Raw genomic sequence first — 25177 nt, 5'->3', positions numbered from 1 at the left:
TGCAAATTCCCTGCACCTCATTATCATAATGTCACATGATTTGGAGTCCGGAAGAACGGTCTTCCGGACTCCAAAACGCCTTGTAGAAACATGGCCCCAGGGGAGCTTCCAGAAGGAAGTCCTTCTTCCGGAGTCCCCTTCTTCCCGAAAATTTTTGGGAAGAAGGGGCCTCTAGAAGAAGGACTTCTTTCCAGAAGACACTCCAGGGTCTGCGTTTCTACATGGCATTTTGGAGTCTGGAAGAACAGTCTTCCAGGTCCAAATCATGTGACCATATGCTAATGAGGCATGGGTAATTTGCATCCGCACCTCCTTAGCATATTTTGGACCGTCTATTACCATGGCACTTTCGAAGAAAGTGGCCTGTGTAGAAACAGACAAGCAGTGAAGTTTACCTATTTTGAAATAAGCCAATCTCTGTTCCGAAATTATTTTGAAACAGTGTTTGCATTGCATAGATGCTAGGAGAGTTATTTTGAAATAACTGCAGTGCAGACTGACTTTTAGATTCAGTGGTGTAAGAAGACAAGCTATTTCAGGCTCTTAAAAGTGGGGAAAAAAGAGCTCACCCTTCTTCTTGAGCAAAAGTACTGGTACATGGTTGGGAACTGACATTTGGGATCTTGCTCTTTGAGCAGGAGGGTGTTGCAACCTGTCTGTCATCACAGCAGCAATTATATCAGCAGTAAGAGAACAGATGGGACTGTACTGAAAGGAAAGTAATCCAGAACAATAGTTACCATCCTTTTCACTAGTGCAGACCCCCAAACCATTTGTGGACCCCCCGACAAAGCCAGTGCTAGCTGATGTATACATCTCATTAAAGGAAAAAGGAATCACAAAATAGATTTTCAGACAGCATTCAATAACATTATTGGAAGATATTTAATTTGCATTGATTGTAAGCTTGCAATTTATTTAAAAGTTTTTTCTCTATTAGCATGTTTATTTATCTTTTCTTTTGATCATGGACCACATACAATATAACTCATGTTGGGCATCCCTGATCTAGAACGTGGAGGTGAGTGCAATTTTGGGACACCCATGTCTGTGTATTAAATACATTTTAGTACCTTAGTAACAGAGAGATAACCATGCTAGTCTATATACTATCAAAACAAAAAAGCAGTCAGTAGCACTTAAAAGACTAACAAAATAATTTATGAGGTGATGAGCTTTCATGGGACAGACCCACTTCTTCAGGTAATAGCCATACAGTCTACTAACATATTTATTTATCTTTTTTTTTTTCATCATGGACCACATTCAATGCACCTCAGGTAGGGAATCATTGATCTAGAACGTGGAGGTGATGTGTAGGGCTGTATAGACAGAGAATAGAGCCTATTTTGAAATAAGACGTAGTGTTTCCCATGGCTATCTTCTATGCAGTCTGTTCTGGTATGGCTATTATCTGAAGAGGTGGGTCTGTTCCACGAAAACTCATCACCTAATAAATTATTTTGTTAGTCTTTAAGGTGCTACGGGACTGCTTTTTGTTATGTAGTGCCTTCTTTAGAGAATCATTCATCACTTTGATAATAGGACAAAAACAACTTTAAAAAGACAATTTTCCTTTATCTGCAGAGAATCCAGCTCAGTGATTCAGAAAATGATATGATGAGAGACAGGTATTTCCATCATTTCTAAACATGAATCTTTCCCTCATTTTTCACATGCCTGTCTCTCTGCTCTGGTTGAAGTGATGAGCTGTGGTGGGCATGTGACCATTTGTCATTCTTTGCCCAGCTCCTAGATGGGTATATCATGTTACTGACATAGTCCTAGATTCTGACACCCCCTCTCAAGCTGAATTGGTGTTTACTCCTGGGAATGGTCTCATTGGTTTCAGTGGGACCACATGTGGGAAAAAGTCCTGATCCTGGCATTTCAACAGCATGACCAGGCTCTTTTGACCTCATGGATATCCCTTTGAAGTCAGCGTGGCTCTGAAAGGACACGGGTACAAACGAATCTGTTAAATCCAGCAACATTTGTAAATAGGCCACAACTGATAATGGAACTTTCTGGTCCATGGATGTTTGCCAGAAGAAAGGGTTCTATTGTATCTGAATGTATTTCCTTTTTGTTATCATTATGTAGGTACAACAACTGAACAGAAAACCAATACTGTAAAACCAACATACATTACAATACTTTTCCATACCTCTTTTCGTTCCATGTTCCGTTTGTGTCACACTATATGTATCCTTTTTTGAAAGTGAAAATAAAAGACATTTTGTAAAGTACTCATTTTTTGTTTTACATGGAATATAGACTGCAACATATATGGGGTCTGGGAGGGAGGTAAGGTGCAGGATCATGCTGGGGGTGTGGGTCTGGTGTGTGAGATGGGATGAATGGAATACGCAGAAGCACACTGGGGCGGGGGGTGAGGGTGCAGGGCCAGAGAGGGAGGAAGGGTACGTGATGGGGATGGCACTTTGGGGTCTAGGTGTGAAGGGAATAAGGACTGGGCATTTACCTGGTGCCCGCCTCCTAGGAGCACATGTGGCTCCACACACCATGCCTCTCCTGGGCACTGCCCCCTGCCACTATGGAAGCAGCAGGGAAAAGCCTCTCAATGACTGCTTTGTTGTGCTGCCATTCCCCCAGCTAAATGGGAAGGTAGCAGCATCACTCTGAGCCATTTCTTCCTCCTTCCAGCCAGGGTTCCAGTCACGGGTGTTTCTAGATCAGGGACACCCAGATGAAGGAGCTTCCAGTGTATAAATACGGAGCCACGTTGCATTGCATAAGGCTACATTTTAGCTACATGGCACAATAACTAGTAGTGAGTATAGACAGCTGTGCTATCAATTACCGCTTTTTCAAAAGAAAGTAGGATACTTTAAATAACATAAATGATGCCTTTCTGATCAGTATTATAATGAAATTTAATATTTGATGTTGGATTATTAGCAGATAATGAATTTGTCCATTATTATTGAGGCTAATCAGTATTTTTATTCAGATCCAGCAATGATACGATGTCAGGATTTTAGTATAAAAAGAAAATGAATTGCTGGATTAATAGCAAATATACCTTTCCTTCTAATGTAATCTTCAGTAAACTGAGTTTTCAGACAAGCCATTTTATAGGCACAGGAAGCATTTAATACTGTTATTCTGAAGTGAAAACTTGTTAAATATATATCACTTCTCATAATAAAAGACTACCATTATTGAGAGAACATTGGGTGCATCTACACTAGCCGGCTACTTCGAAGAAGCCGGCACAATGTCAAAATAGCACTCATTGCATCCACACGCACTGTGAGCTATTTCGATGTTGAAATCGATGTTAGGTGGCGAGACATCAAAATCACTATTCCCATCCAAAAATGGGAATAAAGTCCTACTTCGACATTCAATGTCAAAGTCGGACGTGCATAGATGATCCACTTCCCGCTACTTCGAGATAGCGGGGTCCTCCATGGCGGCCATCAGCTAAGGTGTTGAGACGCTCTGTCCAGACCCTGTGGGGCTCTATGGTCCCCGCGCACAGCAGCCTTTAAAGCACCACGGACCCGGATTTCCTGTGGCAGGAAGTTGAGAGCGTGCAGGCAGAAGCACATGCAGGTGCTAGCCCTACACACCCTCCAGAGGCCCTAATCTGCACTGCCACCAGCCATGGCATTGAGCCTGGCACCAGAGCGCCCACAGGGCTCCCCTCCTGAGGGGACCCAGGCACCCCTGGCAGCCAAGCAGGGGGCCAAAAAGAGGTGGGGCTCCTCCTGGTTGGAGGCCGAGCTCCGAGACCTGCTGGGGCTCTGGGGTGAGAAGGAGTTGCTCTACGTGACAGGGAGCAAGCAGCAGAACACAGAAGCATTCGCCCGAATGGCTGAGGGACTGGCTGCCTGGGGTCACCCTGCCCGTGCTCCAGATCATGTCTGGAGCAAGATGAAGGAGTTGCAGCAGGGGTACGCCCGGGCCCGGGACTTGGCCAGCTAATCTGGGGCCACCCCCACCACTTGGCCCTATTACAGGGAGCTCAGGGCCATCCTGGGCCCCCGGGACACCTCCTCCCCCCAAGGTTACCCTTGACACCATGGATGACGAGCCCCAGCAGTCCTCGGAGCCAGAGTCTGGCCCGGAGCCAGCCAAACACCCCAGGGCCTGCCTGAGGAGCCCCACCATGGGATGGTGGAAGAGCGGTCCAGCAGCAAGGAGGAAGGGCTCCTCATGGATCTCCCTTACCACAGCACCACCTGGGTGTCCACCCACCAGGGTTCCCTGGATTGCAGCAATGGGCGGTCAGGTACGTACCTCACAGGGCACACACCCCCGGGCCACAGGGCGGGGGCACCAGACACAACTGGGAGCCTCACACACCCCAGCGGACCCCGACCCACAATTGCCCAGCCACAGCACAGTCCCAGGATGGCAGCATGGCCATCAGTGGCCATCAGCACCCGTACCCATGGACAGCACTGTGTTGTAACCCTGGAGGAGGGGGAACCATGCAATGGGGACACCCAATAGGGACATCACACCCACCGACGGGGAAGGAGACCCAGCACCCAAGGAGGGGGAGGGGGAACAGGCCACAGGCCAGGGCACAGTACTAACAGCCTTCCCCTCCCTATCTCCCTCTCTGCAGCTGCACCATCCAGGCAGCCAGGCACCCTCCATTGTCCCCGACAGCCCACTGGAGGCCCGCCACCGCCAGTGCCCGGAGACACCACCGAGGCCAGCGGGAGGGTCCTGCCACCACCGGACCCTGGGGATGGTCCCCGTGGAACCCCAGCTCCTGGCGGCTCTCTGGCGGCAGATGGAGGTGGCTGAGGAGAGACTTCGCTTCAACAGGGATGAGTCCACCCGGTGCTGGGTGGTGTGAGAGGATTTCATGGGGGTGTTCCAGGACATAGCTGGGTCGATCCGGGAAGCTGTCACCCAGCTTCCACCTTCACTGTCCTCCATGCCGCTCTCCCTGCTGCTCCACACGATGCCCCCCTACCGCACCACCTGCCTCACCACCTGCCAGCCCCCCAGGATGGGAGCCCACTGAGGCTGAAGACCGGCCTGTGGAGGCATCCCAGCCGCACTTGCCGGTCCTCCCAGCCCCCATTCCGGCTGTGCCGGGGACTGCAGACAAGGGGGAGGTTGCGAGCCATACCTGCTTGGGGTCACGCCCCTCTACCCCCACCCCAGACTGATAGGCTGATGGCCGAGCTATCTGCTGGGCCCCCATTTGTATATAGTTGTCTCCCTTGTATATAGTTGTCCTCCTTTGTATGTTTGTTGAGATTTTTGTTGTGCATATAAGACAGTTAGCAATTTTCAAAAAATCACAGTTTTATTTTCCAAAGAACTGGAGACGTGCTTTTTGCGGTGAGTGGTGTGAGGGTGCTGGGGCGGTGTGCAGGCAGTGCGGGCAGTGTGTGTTGTGGGGGTTCTCTGGGGAAGGTCCGGGAGGTGCTCAGGGGTCTCCCTGATTGAAATGGGCCCACAGGGCCTCATGGACCCTTACCCCCTCATGGTGGGCCTGGAGGCTGGGTGTGGCAGTGGGCTGGGGGAAGCCCGTGCCAGGGTCAACCACTCACCCCTGGATGAAGGCCTCTCCTTTGCTCTCCACAATGTTGTGGAGTGTGCAGTATGTGCCCACAACCTGGGGGATGTTCTGAAGGCCAATGTCCAAGCAGGCAAGGAGACACCACCAGCGGCCCTTCAGGTGGCCGAAGGGCACCTGTGTTCCCTCCCCACAGGTGGCCTGTGCACTCAATGCCATGATGCTCCAGAGGGTCATCTGACTCGGGAACCTGGACGCAGCTGTCATCGGATTCGTCGCCATGGGGTTCCCAAACTGCTTTGGGGTCCTGGACAGGGCCCACCTCCCCATCTGCTCCCCAGACCACAGTGGAGGAAGATACATCAACTGCAGGGGCTACCACTCTGTGGTCCTGCAAGCCATGGTGTACAGCCGGGGCCACTTCCAGGATGTGTACGTGGGCTGGCCTGGCTCCACACATGACGCCCATGTTTTTAGGAACTCGTGCCTGTGCCGCCATCTGGAGATGGGGACCTACATCCCTCAGAGGGAGATCCATCTGAGGAACACCACTGTGCCCCTCTGTCTCATGGTGGATGTGGTCTACCCCCTCCAGCCCTGGTTCATGCACCCATACACTGGCCACCTCAATGCCAGCCAGAAGCGGTTCAACGCCCTCCTGAACCATGACTGCCAGGTGGTGGAAAGGTGGCCGAAGGTCCTTTCCACCACCTGGCAGTCATGGTTCAGGAGGGCGTTGAACCGCTTCTGGCTGGCATTGAGGTGGCCAGTGTATGGGTGCATGAACCAGGGCTGGAGGGGGTAGACCACATCCACCATGAGACAGAGGGGCACAGTGGTGTTCCTCAGATGGATCTCCCTCTGAGGGATGTAGGTCCCCATCTCCAGATGGCGGCACAGGCACGAGTTCCTAAAAACATGGGCGTCATGTGTGGAGCCAGGCCAGCCCACGTACACATCCTGGAAGTGGCCCCGGCTGTACACCATGGCTTGCAGGACCACAGAGTGGTAGCCCCTGCAGTTGATGTATCTTCCTCCACTGTGGTCTGGGGAGCAGATGGGGAGGTGGGCCCTGTCCAGGACCCCAAAGCAGTTTGGGAACCCCATGGCGACGAATCCGATGACAGCTGCGTCCAGGTTCCCGAGTCGGATGACCCTCTGGAGCATCATGGCATTGAGTGCACGGGCCACCTGTGGGGAGGGAACACAGGTGCCCATGACGCTGTGCAGGGTGCCCCCAGGCTCCCCCCCAGGGCCCCTTCCCAGGCACCTCCCGGGTACCCCTGCCCAGCCCCTCCCCCCCGGCACTCCTCCCTCCCCAGCCCCACACCCAGTTCCCCCGCCCCCAAGTGAGTGCATGTCCAGGCCTCCTTACCTCCATGACAATAGTCTCAACCGTGGCCTTTCCCACTCCAAACTGGTGTCCCACAGAGCGGTAGCTGTCTGGAGTGGCCAGCCTCCAGATGGCTATTGCAAACCTCCTCTCGATGGGGAGGGCACACCACATCCAGTTGTCCTGGTTCTTCAGTGTGGGTGTGAGTCACTGGCAGAGCTCAAGAAAGGTCTGCCAGCACATGTGGAAGTTCTGCAGCCACTGGTCGTCATCCCACTCCCGCCTTACCAGCTGCTCCCACCACTCAGACCTGGTGGGGTAGCTCCACAGGCAAGGTAGCATCCGGCGGGGGAGGAAGAGGGAAGGCCGGTGGTCAGGGCGTCCCTGTCTGACCCTGAGGAGGACTCCTCTGGCAGGAACCACTGGGCAGCCTCCCAGGCAGCACCCAGCAGGGCGTTTGCCCCCTGAATGACTACCTGGCGGGCCTGCTGCTTCTGCCGCTGCTGTTGGGGGTCCATATCTGCTATGACTTGGTCTGTGAGAGTGTGGATAGTACCCTGCGGACCTCGTGCTGTGCAGGCCAGGTGTGTCTGGGAGGGGCCCTTTAAACGAGAGGCTTGCTGTTGCCCTGGAAGGACTAGTCCAGCCTGTGACTTGGCCCACGGGCTTTCCTGGCCCCTTATTTTGATGGGGAGCGCTTGTGTGTGTGGACGCTCCGCATTTCCTTCCTGGGTGGCTCCTTTTGACATTCCCCATCGCTACTTTGACGTTGAATGTCGACGGCACCAGCCCTGGAGGATGTGTAGACGATACGCATCAAAGTGGCCTATTTTGATGTTCTTACTTCGAAATAGGCTACTTCGACATAGTGTGCTAGTGTAGACGTAGCCATTATATTCTGGAAATACATTTTTTCTTCAAGTAGATAGACAGATAATCAGTAAGAAGAAAGTGCCAGCTAAAGGGGTTACCTTTTTACACCTGGTTTATGTCTTTGTTTTTATGAAACAGATATTCATCCAAGAGATACAAAAGCAGAATACTCTAGATTAAACCAGTCTATCCCATATCTGGGCCTAATATTATTGCTGTATTATCTCAACAATAGAAACTCATAAGTCACGATAGAATTATTTCTGTGCAATATTTGTTACTTCATCACATGGTTTTGAATAAGCTCCTAAATAGAAAAGTCAAGGGTACTTAAAATAATTAGAATCTAATCCTTAGAGGGTCTGAACTTCTTTTCCCCCGTTTCAGAGCCCCAGATGGTTTATCAGATCAAACATGACATTGTAGAAATACTGATGTAACCTGAGCTGGCCTATATGATAGAACATAAGAATACAAGAATGGCCATTACTGGGTCAGACCAAAGGTCCATCTAGCTCAGCATCCCGTCTGCTGACAGTGACCAATGGCAGGTGCCCCAGGGTGGGTAGACCAAAGAGAATGATCAAGCAACTTGTCTCCTGCCATCCATCTCCAGCCTCTGACAAACAGACGCCAGGGACACCATTTCCACACCCTGGCTAATAGCTTTTTATGGACCTAACCTCTGTGAATTTACCTAGCTCTTCTTTGAACTCTGTTATATCCCTAGTCCTTTTGCAAGGAGTTCCACAAGTTGACTGTGCACTGTGTGAAAAAGAACTTTCTTTTATTAGTTTTAAATCTGATGTCCATTAATTTCATTTGGTGTTCTCTAGTTCTTACATTATGGGACCAAGTAAATAACTTTTCTTTTTTCACCCTCTCCACACCTTTCATGATTTTATGTACCTCTATCATATGCCCTGTCAATCTCCTCTTTTTTAAACTGAAAAGTCCCAGTCTCTTTAACCTCTCCTCCTATGGGGCCCATTCCAACCCTCTCATCATTTTAGTGGCCCTTTTCTGAACCTTTTCTATTGCTAAAATGTCTTTTTTGAGATGAAAAGACTCCACCTATATGGAGTATTCAATATGTGGGTGTACCATAGTTTCATAAAAGGGCAATAGAATATTCTTTGTCTTATTTTCTATCCCATTTTTAATAATTCCTAACATCCTGTTTGCTTTTCTGACTGCTGCTGCACATTGTGTGGATGTTTTCAGAGAACTATACATGATAACCTCAAGATCTCATTCCTGATTACTTGTAGCTAACTTAACCCCGATCATATTGCATGTTTATTCGAGGTTATTTTTTCCAATGTGCATTACTTTACACTTATCCACATTAAACTTCATTTGCCATTTTGCTGCCCAATCATTCAGTTTAGTGAGATCTCTTTGAAGTTCTTCACAGTCTGCTTTTGTCTTTACTATTTTGAACAGTTTAGTACCGTCCTCAAACTTTACCACCTCGCTACTTACTCCTTTCTCTAGATGATTCATGAATAAGTTGAATAGGATTGGTCCTAAGTCTGACTCTTGGGGAACACCACTCATTACTTCTCCATTCAGAAAATTTAACTTTTATTCTACCCTTTGTTTCCTGTCTTTTAACCAGTTTTAAGTCCACAAAAGAATCTTCCCTCTTATCCCATGATAACCTAATTTACACAAAAGCCTTTTGTGAGGGACTTTGTCAAAGACGTTCTGGAAATCTAAGTATACTATATCTACTGGATCTCCCTTGGCTCCATGTTTGTTAACCCCTTCAGAGCATTCTAATGATTAGTAAGACATGATTTCCCTTTACAGACATCATGTTGACTTTTGCCAAACATATTATGTTCTTCTACGTGTCTGACAATTTTATTCTTTACTATTGTTTCAACTAATTTGCCTGGAATTAAGGTTATGCTTGCTGGCCTGTAATTGCCAGGGTCGCCTCTAGAGCCCTTTTTAAATATTGGCGTTAAGCCGGCTGTCCTCCAGTCCTTGGGTACAGAAGCTGATTTAAGGATAGGTTATAAATCACAGTCAATAGCTCCATAATTTCACATTCAGAACCCTTGGGTGAATGCCATCTGGTCCCAGTGATTTGGTACTCTTAAGATTTTCTATTTGTTACAAAACCTTCCCTAATGGCACTTCACTCTGGAACAGTTCCTCAGATTCATCACTCACAAAGGATGGTGTAGGTTTGGGAATCTTCCTAACATCCTCAGCTGTGGAGAATGAAGCAAAGAAATCATTTAGTGTCCCCACAATGGCTTTAGGATCCTTGATTGCTCCTTTTGTGTCTTGATCACCTAGGGGCCCCACTGGTTGTTTAGCAGGCTTCCTGCTTCTAATGGATTTAAAATATGTTTTGCTATTACATTCTGAGTTTTTGGCTAGCTGTTCCTCAGAATATTTCTGTGCTTTCCTTATTATAATTTTACCCTTAATTTGGTAGTTTTTTATGTTCCTTCTTATTTACCTCCCTAGGATTGGACTTCCACTTTTTCAAAGATGCGTTTTTATCAGTCATTGCTACTTTTACATGGTTGTTAAGCTATGGTGGCTCTTTTGTAGGTCCCTTACTATGATTTTTAATTTGGGGTATACATTTAAGCTGGGCCTCTATTATGGTGTCCTTGAAAATTTTACATGCAGTTTGCAGGGATTTTACTCTAGTCACTGTAACTTTTAATTCCTCTTTAACTAACCTCCTCATTTTTGTGTAATTCCCATTTTTAAAATTAAATGCCAGAGTATTGGACTGCTGAGGTGTTCTTCCCAACACAGGAATGTTAAATATTATTATACTAAGATCATTATTCCTGTAATAATTACCTCCTGGACCAAATTCTGTGCTCCACTCAGTACTAAATTGAGAATTGCCTCTCCCCTGGTGGGTTCCTGTACTAGCGCCTCCAAGAAGCAGTCATTTAAGGCATCAAGAACCTTTATCTCTGCATCTCATCCTGAGGTGACATGAACCCAGTCTGTATGGAGATAATTGAAATCCCCTATTATTATTGAGTTTTTTATTTTCATAGCCTCTCTACTCTCCCTTAATGTTTCAAAGTCACTATCACTGTCCTGGTCAGGTGGTCAATAATATATCCCAACTGCTATGTTCTTATTAGAGAATGGAATTACTACCCATAGTGATTGTATGGAACATTCTGACAGGATGACAAATTCTACCACATTTATACTAGCAAAGAGGGTCACAGACTACAGAGCGTTGATCTGAGGAAGTGGGATTTTGAAGGCCTGGGAGGGCACAAGGATGGGTCTCTGAGAGATTATGAGGCTGAAAAGGTCAGAGGGAGGAAAAGGAGATGAAGTTCTCCAAGAAAGGCAAGGTGGGGTTTTTTTTGTTTGTTTGTTTTTTATACACAGTGGAAATTGAACCTAATTTAGATATCAGTGAACTGAACAGGACTTTCCTTGAGTCTATTTGATACTGAGTTGGGGTCTGGATTATGTGAGAGAGATACTTTACAAAACACGTGTTTGTTAAATAATGTTAATGAATCAGTTATTCCACCAGATTTCCTGCAGTTCATTTGGTCTTTATTCCTTACATAAAATATGGACTGGAGAATTATAGTATATTTATTAGTTTTATTAGCAGGTATGCTTATAAAATTCTAATAAGAAGTTACAGAAAATAAAATAAAGAGCTACATGATGTCTTCAGAATGTTTTTGAATTGAACAAGAATGCAGTAATTGGTTTCTCAAGACAAGATAGCAAGTTCACTCAAGTAATTCAGACATGGTGTCATGACAGCTGTATTCTTATTCTCTATCTGGATTTTGCAGCAGTTTTCTTGGATAGGATTTTAAAGAGAGTTAATAGGAGGGTTGTCTGTGAAAAGACTGTGTTGTTGCTAGAGCTGTGTGAATAATCGATTTTGGGGTTTGCTGGCCAAACCAAAAAATTGACAAATACATTCTTTTCATGTAAACCCAAAATGATTTTTCTGTTTTCTGAATGAAACAAACAAAAATACAATACAAATAAACTAGAATAATAAGTTCTACTTGAAACAACTGGACAAAGGTGGAAGATCTTTGACAGTAGACAGTATCCTATAACCCAGTGGTTCCCATACTTTTCTATAATGTGGGAGAATGAAATTAAAGTTCCTTCTCTGAAACAGGGTGAGGAATTGAGAATTTTATCGCTCAAAGGAATGCTCTACCAAAATGTAATAGGATAGAAAGGAAAACATTTGCGATGGCAGGATTTCTTCTCTGGTAGTTTTGTGAAAGATGCCCAAGTCCCTTTATGAATATTGTGAACTTTTCTGGAGGAAGCAGAGATATTCGATAAATACATCCTGAATTTGTAAACAGTTTTGTGTGGGCCCAAAGCACCATATGTTGGCAAATAGACAATTTGCCTTTCCAAAGTTGTTGAATTTGTAACCAGATGAGGCTAGACAATAAATATTCTGCTGTTTCTCATTCCCTGCAACTTCAGTTTCAGAAATCCACATGTTGAAAACAAAAACCAACCAACCAAACAAACAAACAAAAAACAGGATGTTTTCAACATCTTTCCTTAGGCAACAGAGCCCATTTCCTCCTCAAGACAAAAGTGACCCATACTTCTGGTAAGGATTTGAGCCATGTACACATAATATTAGTTGTTTTCCTTGTCATCATCCAGTCTCTTCTGCATGGCTTCTTAACATTTTGCATCTGGAAAATTCCAGTTTTTCTGTGCAACTCCCAGTTGCACTATTTTCGCTTGCATATGATATTAGATTATACCAAATATTGCAAAACATCTTGGGGGAAACACATTGAATACTTGTTATCTTAGGTCTGCTCAGTAACCTACTCCTGCAAGTTGCTTTTCCTTGGCACTTGTGAGGTACAATCCTTTCCGGAGTTTGTAAAACTCCATGCTCTTTTCATAGCAAATCTATTTGTGGAAACACATATTTTGAAGTTAAAACAATATATTTGTTAAAGTCTCTTCATATTTATAGGTGGATATATAGGTATTTGACAGTTTATAATGAAGCATGGTAAAGTCATTTAACTCATTTGTTTCATTGATTACAGAAATTAATGTAATTATATAAAAATGTTGCATGTACATTTATACATTTCTGTACCAGTATTTGCTTATTTCCCACATTAAAAATAGTTTAGTGAAATCATGTTATATGTTCTATATAATGCTGTTCATACATTTACTAAAGCCCTAAATGATCTTTCTGAGATTTTTCATTTCACATTGGGTTCTCAGCATACTCTTTGAATGTATCAGTTTTTAAAACTATTTATTTCATATTACATATTGCTAATTAGTTATATATACTTGATCATATCTCTATTTAAAGCAGACACCATGATCCGAACTATTCTTCCTCAGACTAAAGTGGTATGTTACAAATACTTAGAGTTTATATATATATATATATATATTTTTTTTTTATCTTATATTAGCATATAAATCTTATAGCTTTATCTACTGTATCATTATGATGAAAATTTACATATAAAGTATACAAAAATAAAGAAATAAGGTAAAAGAGGAAGTTATATTACATCCTGGGAAGCATTTGTGGTTAAGACTAGCTGTGATAGCTACTCAGACTACATACCCTTTCTGAGAAATACAGAAACAGCATCTGCCGTTTGACATGTTTTCCAATTTATGTTGAAGTTATGGGAAGGATTCTGGCTCATGTCTGAATATATATTCAGTCATTTCTGTGTTGCTGCTAGAATGAGTTTTGCAGGGCGTAAAATGAGCTATGTTGTTTAGATTTTATCTTTGATTTTGGCCGTATCTTCACTTTGATTTTGGCCGTATCTTCATTTGGCTCTTGGGAAATCTTGTTTTAGTTAGACCACGTAATTCTTCAACTGCTGTTTGGGGACTTCTCTTGGAGGCGTGTGATAACCTTCAACAGAGAGGAAGACAGCATGCAAGGAGAGTGAATTGAATGCATCCCTTCTTACATTCCTGGGCAAAAAACACATGCAGTAAGGAGTCCTCTCCTATAAAGGATATCACTTGCAGGGAATAGAACTGAGATGAAGATCAAATTAAATGTTGTTATATTCATTGTTGACCGAATTCTGTTTCCATTGAACCCAATGTGAGCTATGCCTTTGACTTTAAATGGAGCAAAGGTAGGTCAAGGCTAATTGTTTTCAAAAGTCCCAGCATACCTTTCCAAGTATGTTCTATGCTACTGAAGACACAGATTACGTGCGTCTCATGGAGACATTGCTTTTGTTCTTGTTTTTCTTTTTGCTTCCTTAATCTAAATAAAAAATCTCTGTGATTGAAAGTATGTGGTTGCTGTTTATGTCTGGAAAACACAACAACATATTTCACAGGATAAGTTTTCCAAAGAAAAATTTGAAACAGGAGAAGTGGAAGCTTGGTAAACTGATCTAAAGCCCATTCAAGTTATTAGGAGCCTTTCATAGATTCAAAGATTTTAATATCAGGAGGGAACATTGTGATAATTTAACATCACTGTATCCTGTTCTATAGAATATAGAACTGCCCCCAAAATAATTACTAGAGAAGATCTTTTAGAAAAGAAAAAAAAATCCAAACCTGATTTAAAAAAAGTGTCCATGATTGAGATTTAACCATGAGTCTTAGTAAATTGCTCCGTTAATTAATCACTCTCACTGTTAAAAATTATGGCAGTCTGACTTAATCTAGCTTCAACTTCCATGCATCGGAGTGTTTTATACCTTCTCTGCCAGACTGAATATCCCATCAGACATATTGATTCCCCAGGTAGGTGCTTTAGGTGTAGGTCTTTTTAAGCATGAGCAAACTTGCATATGGCTTGCAAGTTGAAGTTAAACAGAGTTTCAGGATCCCAGAAAACTAGGTGAAATGTTTTCCTGTAACTTGATGAGATGGGCTGGATAAACTAGGTGAAAAAGGTCTCTGAAGGAATCAAATCAAATATTTATAGACTATAATCAAATCATTCCTGAACTGTCTCTTTGTTAAACTAAATTGATTGAGATCCTGAATTCTGTCACTCTAAAGGAAGTTTTGTAAGGGAAGTTTTGCAATCCTTTTAACTATTCTTGTGCCTCCTCACAAAGCCTATCTCTATTTCAAATAGAAGATTCACCTCTTTATGCGTCCAAAGTCTGCATTTGTCCTTTTTGGGGAGCTGTGGGTCCTCAGGTGGCTGATAAGGCCTATTGTTTAACCACAAGCTCTGTCTCACTGAGGAAAGATGTTTCGAGATAATGCAGGAAGCTGTTGGCCATGATTGGAAGCCAGTCTCTCCTTCCTCCTGAGCCTCTTTTGCTTCTTGGCTTTTTGGTAGGCAAGTTCAAAATGCAGAGGACCATCAAGTAGGGCATCTCTCCATTTTGAGCAACCCTGGATGAGTGTCTCCCAAGTCACATTATCAATATTATACTTCTTTAAGTTATCCTGCAGCAAGTCCTGATAATGCAACTATTGTCCTCCCACATTACAGGAAACGGTTGACGTTCTCATTTATTTCTCCATTAATTTTAATTAAAGGAAAATGTGGTACCTCATTTGGAGAGGGACGATGGAATACTTTAATCTTCTAGATGTTGAGGGTGAGACCAACACGTGCGTAAGCATTGTCAAGCACATTTAAGATACTTTGAAAACCATTCTCAGTGTGTGCAAAAACTGCTAACATCAGCATATGGAAGTTACTTGATAGATAGGGCAGAAATCTTACTCTTAGCTTCCAAATGTCAAAATGTCATATGCTGCCAAGTTAAACACCTTACAGATATTTATTAACAGTTACATTTATCCACCAAATTTGTTATCTCTTCATATAACTAAAAAATTATCAATTTAATTTGGTACAATTTATTTTTATAAACCCATGCTAATTGCCCTCAACTATCTTACCTTCCCTTAGTTCCATATTAATAGAGTCCTATTATCAGTTGCTTTATTATCTTGCCTAGGATCAATGTCAGATAGCCAATAATTACTCATGTCTCATTATTCATTTACCCTTTTAAAATATTTGCATAATATTTACTCCCTTAAAGTCTTCTGGAACTTTCTTGACGTTTCAATACTTATCAAAAATCAACATTACTGTGCTAGAGCACTCTGCCAGCTCTTCTGACTTGCTGATTTAAAATGTTTAACTTTAATAACTGCAGTTTAACATCTTCCTGAAGTGAGAGTGGCCTGGCTAGAGTGTTATCATATGATATAAACAACAAGAAGTCCTGTCTTTGCCCAATAAAGCTTATGCTTCAAAATAGCTTTTAGTCTATAAGGTAACACAGGACTTCTTGTTGTATTTGAAGATACAGACTAACATGGCTACCTCTCTGATACTTACCATATGATAATATATCATCATTTTCTCTAAAACACAGAACAGAAATATTTTGCATGATTACTGTTTATGCACCATTTCCACCTAATAATGACACAATACCATTGTTAGGATTATTTTTTGTTTCTAGTCATTTTTTAGGATCCTTTTTATTGTCTATAACTCTGCTGTCCACTGATTTTTCCTTGTGTTCCTTTGCATTCCATGTTCATAATATTTATTTCTATTAATTTACCTGACATTTTTTTAACTAATAAATCTTTTTTCTTCAGCAGCAGCATTAAGACTTTTTTTTATTTTATTTATTTATTTATTTATTTTGCATCTACTAAAGTTAGGGAGTTGCTTCTTGGTATACACACAATTAAGTCATGATCACTTGTACTCAGTTGTCATTAATTTTAGGCCCATGATCAACTTCTCCCTTTTTTTCAAGATGCAGTCTGATAGAGAAGTTGTTTGTGTTGCATCCAATCATTTTTGGGTTAGGAATCTGTTATCTGGAATAGTTAAAAAGTAGTTAAAAATCCAAGGATGTTTTAGTATTAACAGCATCAGCGTTCCAGACTTTGCCAATCAGATTACAGCCCCAAGTGATTCACACAGTGTTTAAAAAAAATAAATTGATGGGTTTATAAAGAGATGGTCACACCCTGTTACTTAGAGTGATTTTGTGAGTTGTAACAGACAAATACCCAACATTTTGGTTTATCTTTTTGGGAAGAAGAGTGCTGCCAAAACTGGGGAATGCTTTTGAAGGAACCTTGGCTACATGTCTATTTTTAGTTTGAAATGAGCACTTTTGACGGGCTGGGTGGCCTTCATTATGCAAATGAGTCACTGAATATTCATATTAGAGCCTCAGTTGCATTTTCAAATGGCTGTAATTTACATGGCCTTTCCAAAATGGAGGGGTAGTGTAGCCATGCCCATAATGAGGAATTGGTGGGCAGAGGGGTTTGTTTTGTGTGTCTTGGGTTTGCTTTGTTTCATTTCAGAGATATTTTAAAAGTGTGTATAAGCATCTAATACATGGCATAAATGAAAGAACTACAGAGTTTCTGATGAATAGAGCTCATCAACTTTGTATATGGGCTAGTGAACAAACCTCTTAGAGGGATTTATATTTAAAATGTAAATATGAAATTGAAAAATGGAGAGTAGGCATTCCAATATGTTTATTTTATATTTTCTGATTAATTTTTAATTAACCGTTTCTGTTGTTCTTTCTTTGCTTTTGGGGGGTGTAGCCAACCAGGCTCGGGTTCCCCAGAAACGAGGCTGCACCCAGAAGGCGAGTGCTATACTTGGTTTATTGAAAGCGCGTTACACCCCCGATGAGAGCCCTGGAGACGCTGCAGTCACCAGTGGGGGAAAACCCGACGCGTCAGAGCTTCACTCAGGGAGAGGCTCTGTAACAGGCCTCCTAACACTAGCTGATAAAGCTGAACTCATTAACATAAGATTGCCTAAAATTGCCTATGCATTTCTTATCACTATCTCTTGAGGCCTACTGCCAGCGTAGCCTTGAAGTCTTGGCAAGCACGCCTTGTTCTGCAGTAGTTCCCATGGCAGTTATTTTGCAGCTTTTCACCTTGCACAGACTGGTCTGTTTAGATTCTCCTGAGGATTCACAGAGGGGTCGGACTGCACTCTCGACCGTTACAAAGTCTTCTCGCACCCTACAGGGGGTCACAATGTGGGCAAACTCTTGGTAGGTAAACCCAGGTTTGGGAGAGTGTTGGTAGTCACACTTTTTCATTGGACAAGGGATCAGCTACAATGTAACAGACACTGCTCTTTTCTCGTTAATTGCAGGTGCTAGCAACCTAGTGGGGGCTGGGAAAGTAGAGCTTTTCACATGTAGATGGGGAGGAAAGTTGTAATCTCTTCAGGATAAAGCTAGTGTATTCTGTTTTGGGGCATTCCCAGGAGGAATGATATTTACTTTTTATCTGGCCCTTTCCTAAAACCCACAATCTCAGTGAAAGAAGAGAACTTTTATTAAATAGAAACAATCACAAAACAATGAACATAAACATGCAGTTTCCTGTAACTTAGATTTGAGGCCTTCATTGTGGCATTATTATACACACACACATCTCCTAGAACTGGAAGGGACCTCAGGAGTTCATCTAGTCCAGTCCCCTAGGACCAAGCACCATCCCTGACATCTATGCCCCAATCCCTAAAGGGTGTCTTCAAGGATTGAATTTACAACCCTGGGTTTAGCAGGCCAATGCTCAAACCACTGAGAAAAATTTATTATTATGATCCCGAGTCCTTAGTTTATGATCCCGAGTCCTTAGATTATTTTGAAAATGTGACTTAGGTGCTTTTTGAAAATTTGACCTGTTTTATGTATTTACGCTGTAAAAAGTCAGCAGTACTCATTGTACAAAGTATTCAATTTGCAGTAAGCAAATGCCTTAGTCACTAGAATCTATTTTTAGTCAATGTTTCTTCATTCAGTTGATCAGGTGTCTTGTGATAAAGAACTAAGCTAGCTAGTTTGCAGTAGATTTTCATCTTACCATATCTATGCATCCTCTTTCTCTCCTTTTTTTAACTTTCTTTTAAAAGAATCGAATCTTGCTGGCCAGAGATAGTGAATCTTATAAATTCTACGATTTACCCACCAGTCTGAAAGCTTTTATAATATCTTTGGACTCAAGTCAAGTCCACTTTACTACATTTCAATGTAAATCACAAATGTTGCATTCTCTTGTTTTTCTTAAAGTGCTGTTTCCATTTACCCAGAAAAGGAAAAGGTTTGAGCAGAGAGTTGGGTGCTAAAATATTATGGGTGTGTCTACATGGGCACAAATCTTCGAAATAGCCATATTTCAAAGATTACTAATGAGACACTGAATTGAATATTCAGCACCTCATTAGCATTAGGACACTTCCGGCTGCAGTGCTTCGAAAGCCCCTCTTTCAAAAGCGCGCGGCTTGGAGTGGCTACCCCGGTGTCCTTTTCAAAAGGACCTCACCTTTCGAAATCCCCTTATTCTGTTCAGTGAGTGGGGCTTTCGAAGCGCCACAGCCGGCAGTGTCCTAATGCTAATGAGGTGCTGAATATTCAATTCAGCACCTCATTAGTAATTTTCAAAATATGGTTATTTCGAAGATTTGTGACCGTGTAGACACAGCCTATATGAAATATATCAATATCCTTTGGATTTTCCCATTCACCTTGGTTATTCATTGATAGGAACCTACCAAATTCATGTAAATATTGATCAATTTCATGGTTATAAGATTTTAAAAAATAATAAATTCAATTATTTCAGATATTTAAATCTGAAATTTCAAATTATTGTAATTCTAGGGGTCCTGATCCAAAAAGAAGTTGGGATAGGGTGGGAAATCCCACAAAGTTATTGTAAGGAGAGTGTGTTACCATTATCCTTACTTCTGCTCTGGTGCTGGCACTAGTGCTAACTTTAGAGTTGGTCAGTTGAAGCATGGCAGCTGTTGTCCTGGTGTCCAGCCATGAAGTCAGAGACACCACCACCAACAGCAGAGAAGGACAGCATGTTATGTTATTGCCACCCTTATTTCTGTGTTGCTAATGGCAGAGTGATGCCTTCCCACCTAAGCATTGGGGAAACAGCTGCCACTTTCTAGCCACCCAACTTTGAAGGCAGCACTAATCCCTTTTGGGTCAGGTCCTTCCGGTTTGAGAAACACTGATGACCCCTGTGAAATCAGTATGGAACAGAGAAAAGCCTACAAGAGAGGTGATTTCACATTCCCTGATACACTTTTCATGGCTATGAATTTGTAAGGGGCCTGTTCGTTGACAATCATGATTATAAGATGCGATACTTCAGGGCAGCTCTTTCTTTCCTTCTTTCTTTCTTTCTTCCTTTTTTTTGGAAGCAATAACTAGTGCCAATACACAGGTTCTGAGCCCCTGGCAGCTCTTTGAAATTATGTAAGCAATATGAAGTACAAGCCACATGTGTGTATACCAAGAAACAACTCCCTAACTTACAAACCCCGTAGAATGACTTTCACCTCAGCCTCCTCCACTCTTTGCAAAGGCCAGGTAGTACAAATGGGTTCTTAAGCATATTGAGCATGTCTTTATAAGGAAACAGGTATTTAAAATGTCTTCTCATTCCTGGTCTAAAAGAACGTGGATCTGATGATTTTCAGAATGGCTATGTCTACACTAGCCCAAAACTTCGAAATGGCCATGCAAATGACCATTGTGAAGCTTTTTAATGAAGTGCTGAAGTACATATTCAGCACCTCATTAGCATGCCGGCAGCTGCGGCACTTCAAAATTGCCACAGTTCATTGCTGCACAGCTCATCCAGACAGGGCTCCTTTTCGAAAGGACCCCTGCAACTTCAAAATCCACTTATTCCTATCTGCTGTTAGGAACAAGGGGATTTTAAAGTTGCTGGGGTCCTTTTGAAAAGGAGCCCTGTCTGGACAAGCTGCGCAGCAGTGAGCTGCTGCAATTTCGAAGTGCCAAGGCTGCCGGAATGCTAATGAGGTACTGAATATGCATTTCAGCACTTCATTAGTAAACTTTGAAATGGCTATTTGCATGGCCATTTCGAAATTTTGGGCTAGTGTAGACATAGCCATTCTGAAAATCATCAGATCCACGTTCTTTTAGACCAGGAATGAGAAGACATTTTAAATAAAGAATGCGTAGCCAGCTTCCCTCTCCCTGTTACATTTAGGTGACTCTAATATAGAAAGAGTTGAGCATCTGCTGATTACAAGGGCAGCAGTGTTGCAATCAGAGAGATCTCATGACCATTTTAACCCCCTTTTTTTTATGAACATTTAGTAATTCTTGGGGCTGCTTCATAATGAAATAGCTTGTGGTATTATCAGATCTCTGCAACCAACTCTTCATTGAAGACTGGCTGGGTGACATCTTCTCTCCAGCCACTTCTCAGCACATCCTCATGTCCTCTCCACCTTAAATTCCTGTCTCCCTTCTTCCTCGACACCCTGCACACTCTTTCTGGAAAAAAATAGGATTTCCCTGGAGTAGCACATCCACTGACTACATTTGCTACTTATTGTTCTGGGAGCAGGAGAGGCTACTACCAGCTTCTCTGTTATGACATGGATGGGGAAGCCTCTGATGCTTTTTCATCTTTCTTTCCAATTGCTACCTGACAAAGAAATTACTTCTTCCATGTTCCTTCAGTAAAACCTTTCTAACCAGAAACATACCAACAATTACCTCCACAAACCCTGTCCCTCTCAACACATATTTATTTTGTGTCCTCCTCTGAATTCAGGGAGAAATAAATGTCCCTAAGAGGGAACAAACTATCCCTCACCTGAATCTTCAAAGATCTTGCTATAGTACAGGAATCTAACCCATTATTAGAGTATGCCACTCTCCATCAAAAGAATGACAATATGGGTGCATCTACACTAGCCGGCTACTTCGAAGTAGCTGGCACAGCGTCAAAATAGTACACGTCGTGTCTACACACGCCGTGAGCTATTTCGATGTTGAAATTGACTTTAGGCGGTGAGACGTTAAATTGCTATTCCTATCCGAAGATGGGAATAGCGCCCTACTTTGACGTTCAATGTCGAAATAGGGCATGTGTAGACGATCCATGTCCTGCTGGGTCGAAATAGCAGGGTCCTCGATGGTGGCCATCAGCTGAGGGGCTGAGAGACGCTTTGTCCAGCCCCTGCGGGGCTCTATGGTTGCTGCGTGCAGCAGCCCTTAGCCCGGGGGCTTCTGGCTGCTACTGCTGCTGCAGCTGAGGGTCCATGCTGCATGCATGTGGTCTGCAACCGGTTGTTGGCTCTGTGGATCTTGTGCTGTGCAGGGCGAGTGTGTCTGGGAGGAGCCCTTTAAGGGAGCAGCTTGGGGCTTTGCTGGCCCCTTATTTTGATGGGGAGCGCTTGTGGGTGTGGACGGTCCGCATTTCCTTCTGGGGCAGCTCCTTTCAATGTTCTCCATTGCTACTTTGACATTGAACATAGATGGCACCAGCCCTGGAGGATGTGTAAACAATACACGTCGAAGTAACCTATTTTGATGTTCTTACGTTAGTTCTTACATTCTTAGTGTAGATGTAGCCTATAAGTCACCTTAGGAACCTAACCAAAACCAAAATTTTGGTGAGAGCTACTTCTACGTTGGTCTTTATCTCTTTTGTAAAGACCCTTGGATATCTACAATACCAACTGATAATTGTCAAACACCTTTCCTCTAGTTAATTAGTGCAACCTGAGAGCAACAAAAAAGCAGGAGGTATTGATCTTTTTCTACTGTTTGCTGAGATAGGTATTTATATACATCCAGGGAGTGTCAAGATATCGTCAAGATACATAGGAAATATTTTAAGAGTGCTTCACTATTTCTTTTAAAATGATACGACAAATGATTGAACCATACTTATTGTGCTCACAAGGTTCTCCAGATAAACGTCATCCACTCAGTTTTTTATACAAAGCTGAATGTTTCTATCTCAGTTTCAGTGCAAATCTGGCTGAAGATAGTAAACTGGTCTATGTTTATTCTTTGAAAGAATCAGCGTTATTAATTTTGATCATAGTTGCCAACTTCTAAGTTGTCCTTCACATCTGACTGGTCAGCTAACAGTAATCAACACACATTACTCACATAGGGCTCAATCCTAATTACTCTTCTCATCCTACAATATAAACAATCAGCAATGCATGATCTCACTGATGACTCACATTCCTAGCTTTCTGTAACATACGAGGCTAGTCTAACATTCATAGATGTAATCTATAGATTGATTTTCTAATATATTAAACGACAGAATTAATGAATGCACTAGATAGCTTATATTACAGACACACAGGCATCCCAGTACACATTTTTATTTAGCATTCAAAGAAAATTACTCACTTGCAGAAGGATACAGGAACTCTTATTTGGAATTTGGAATTTGCTACTTTGTTTTGAATATGTATCAATTAGTATTCCTTGATTACAATTGCCAGATGGGGGCAAAAATAGTGTTGAATGCTAAAGCCACATTTGCTGAACTGAGCTACACCCATTTACATCAAAGGAAATTGTTACCCTAAAAGTTCAACTTTCTTACCATTAGCACAGCAGAGAATGCAGAAAAATGAAAATGTCATGGGCCTAATAATTTTTCTGCCTTCATGAATAAGGGGATGAAATACTTATGGTTCTGGGTAGCACAGAGGACAAAAAAGGGGTAATGTTATTGAAATGGTCCTTATTTCTGTGCATTCCTCTTTTGTTATTTTGAAGATTCTTTGAGCCCTGGTCAATTTTATTTGAAAGAAAGTTTTTGTTTATTTTTTAATCTAAAAATATGATTTAGTTTAAAAGTAAGTTTTGCAATAAGCTTCTTTTAGAAAATATTTTGAAAAATCATGTTTTCCCAAAATGAAAAATTGGCAAAATTTCATTTGGAAAATTGTGAGGTTTTTCCCACTTTCCAACTTCCTTTTTCCCGTTTTCTGTTTCTTTTAGGAATCAGTATCAATGTGTGAGATGTTGTGAAAGGTGACAAGTCCTCTAACCTCTTCCCTCAGGGAAAATAACCATTGCAGAAGTGTTTTTTTTCCACCAACAGGAGCTGGAAAATAGTACAAAAATGTGGGAATTCACTATTTATACATCATTTTTGTATTTTTAAAAGAGCTGTGATTAAACCATTCACAGTTGTGATGCTTCATACATTAATAATGTATGAAAAGGGAAATATTTCCCAGCTTCATTGTGCTTTTTATGCTGAATGTGCAGCTGCTGTCTAAATAGCAGGCAAAATATTAAGATGCATAAAGAATGGATGGAATTTGACATGATTGGGAATGTTACCTTCAAAATTAGATGAATAAGAGGGGACAAGAGAAAATGACTTATTATGCAGTATGTAGGGGTCATTTGTTGAAATGATTTCAAAAGAAAATTAAAGTGCTTTTTTTCACACCTAAGGAATTAGCCTATGGAACTCACTTCCACAGGGAATTGATGAGGCTTCGAGGCATTTTTGAGGAAGACTCAAAAAGTCACTGTATATCTGTTCAGATACCAAGAGAATCCAGAACTGTCCTTTTAAACTTTTATCATAGAATAATGGTCAAACTAACCAGGATGCACTAATTTCATATAACTCTTAATATTTGCAGATTCTACCAAAAATCAACCCTGTGTTTCATAAATTAAATATTAGAATCAAATGTTGTAAAGATTTTCTTGTGTTTACTCCAGAAATATTTTTACAGCCCCTGGATTTTCTGTTTCAATGAATTCTGGTATGAAAGAAATTTCTAAAGAAAGTAGATGTGCCATCTATTAAAGTGGAGGGGCGGGGGAGAAACCCTTCTATCACGCTTACTCATATTTCAATATGACAGTTTCTTCAGTACTGCTACAACAGGAATCCCAAAGCAATGTTCAGTGACCACTCAAGGCTTAAGGTTCTCACAAAAGATATGTAGGATGTTAAAGACTAACAAAAGAATTCTGCTGTTTGGTTTTGTTGGAGTACAGACTAACATGGCTACCTCTCTGTTACTGCCAAAGATCTGTTTTCGTCTGTGTCCAGTGTCTGTGTGGCAATACATAAAAAGATGTGTTTCACCCTGCCCCACTCAGAATCTGTCCGGGAAACCACCTCTTGTGGCACAGATCTCAAGATTACAGTCTTATTACAGATGGCCATGCATTTTATTTTTCTTATCTTACAAGCAAGGTTTAAATCATTTAGGAAATTCTGTGTTTGTGGGGAGGGAAATGGGATTCAGTTTTCTGGGGGGAGGAAGCCAGGGTAAGGAATAAGGGATTTTGATTTTTGCCTTTAACTTGCTAATTAGTTAATGCTTGAGTAGAACTGTTTCATAAGTATTGGGCATGGGTCTTTAGAGTGAGATGCCAAAAGTGGGGATTGTTTTTGTGGTGTTTCTCGTCATATCTGTTCAAAGATGGATTTCCACAATGTAAACTAAATAGGACTTACTGATAATTTATTTAGGATCTACCTCATGGCTTCCTCCTCCACTGGGAAGCAGACCTGCAATGTGATGACTTTCTACTGTTCATGGGAGGGAAAATAGGAAGAGCTTGACAGCATTTGAAAGGTTAGAGTGGTCCAGATGTATCACTGAAGCA

General features: G+C 42.2%; 1 long non-coding RNA gene across 26 annotated transcripts in view; it reads right to left on the bottom strand.

Annotated features, from left to right (window-relative positions):
• Nucleotides 1-25177, bottom strand: part of LOC142024106 (uncharacterized) — a 130250-nt gene that overhangs the window by 96951 nt on the left and 8122 nt on the right. For 18 of the 26 annotated variants that reach the window (XR_012648406.1, XR_012648400.1, XR_012648407.1 and 15 more), the window contains exon 1: nucleotides 2168-5690. The exons of 1 other annotated variant lie outside the window; for it this stretch is intronic. This is a non-coding gene — a long non-coding RNA (uncharacterized LOC142024106). Of the gene's footprint in view, nucleotides 1-569; nucleotides 709-2167; nucleotides 5691-6887; nucleotides 9926-25177 lie in introns of those variants that run through there. 7 more of the 26 variants (XR_012648414.1, XR_012648410.1, XR_012648409.1 and 4 more) reach the window with 7 other exon arrangements.

The sequence above is a fragment of the Carettochelys insculpta genome, chromosome 1 (assembly GCF_033958435.1).
Source record: "Carettochelys insculpta isolate YL-2023 chromosome 1, ASM3395843v1, whole genome shotgun sequence".
In the NCBI taxonomy this organism is placed as follows: domain Eukaryota; kingdom Metazoa; phylum Chordata; order Testudines; family Carettochelyidae; genus Carettochelys; species Carettochelys insculpta.
The sequence above is the reverse complement of the archived record's forward strand: the minus strand, read 5'-3'. Positions and strand labels throughout refer to the sequence as shown.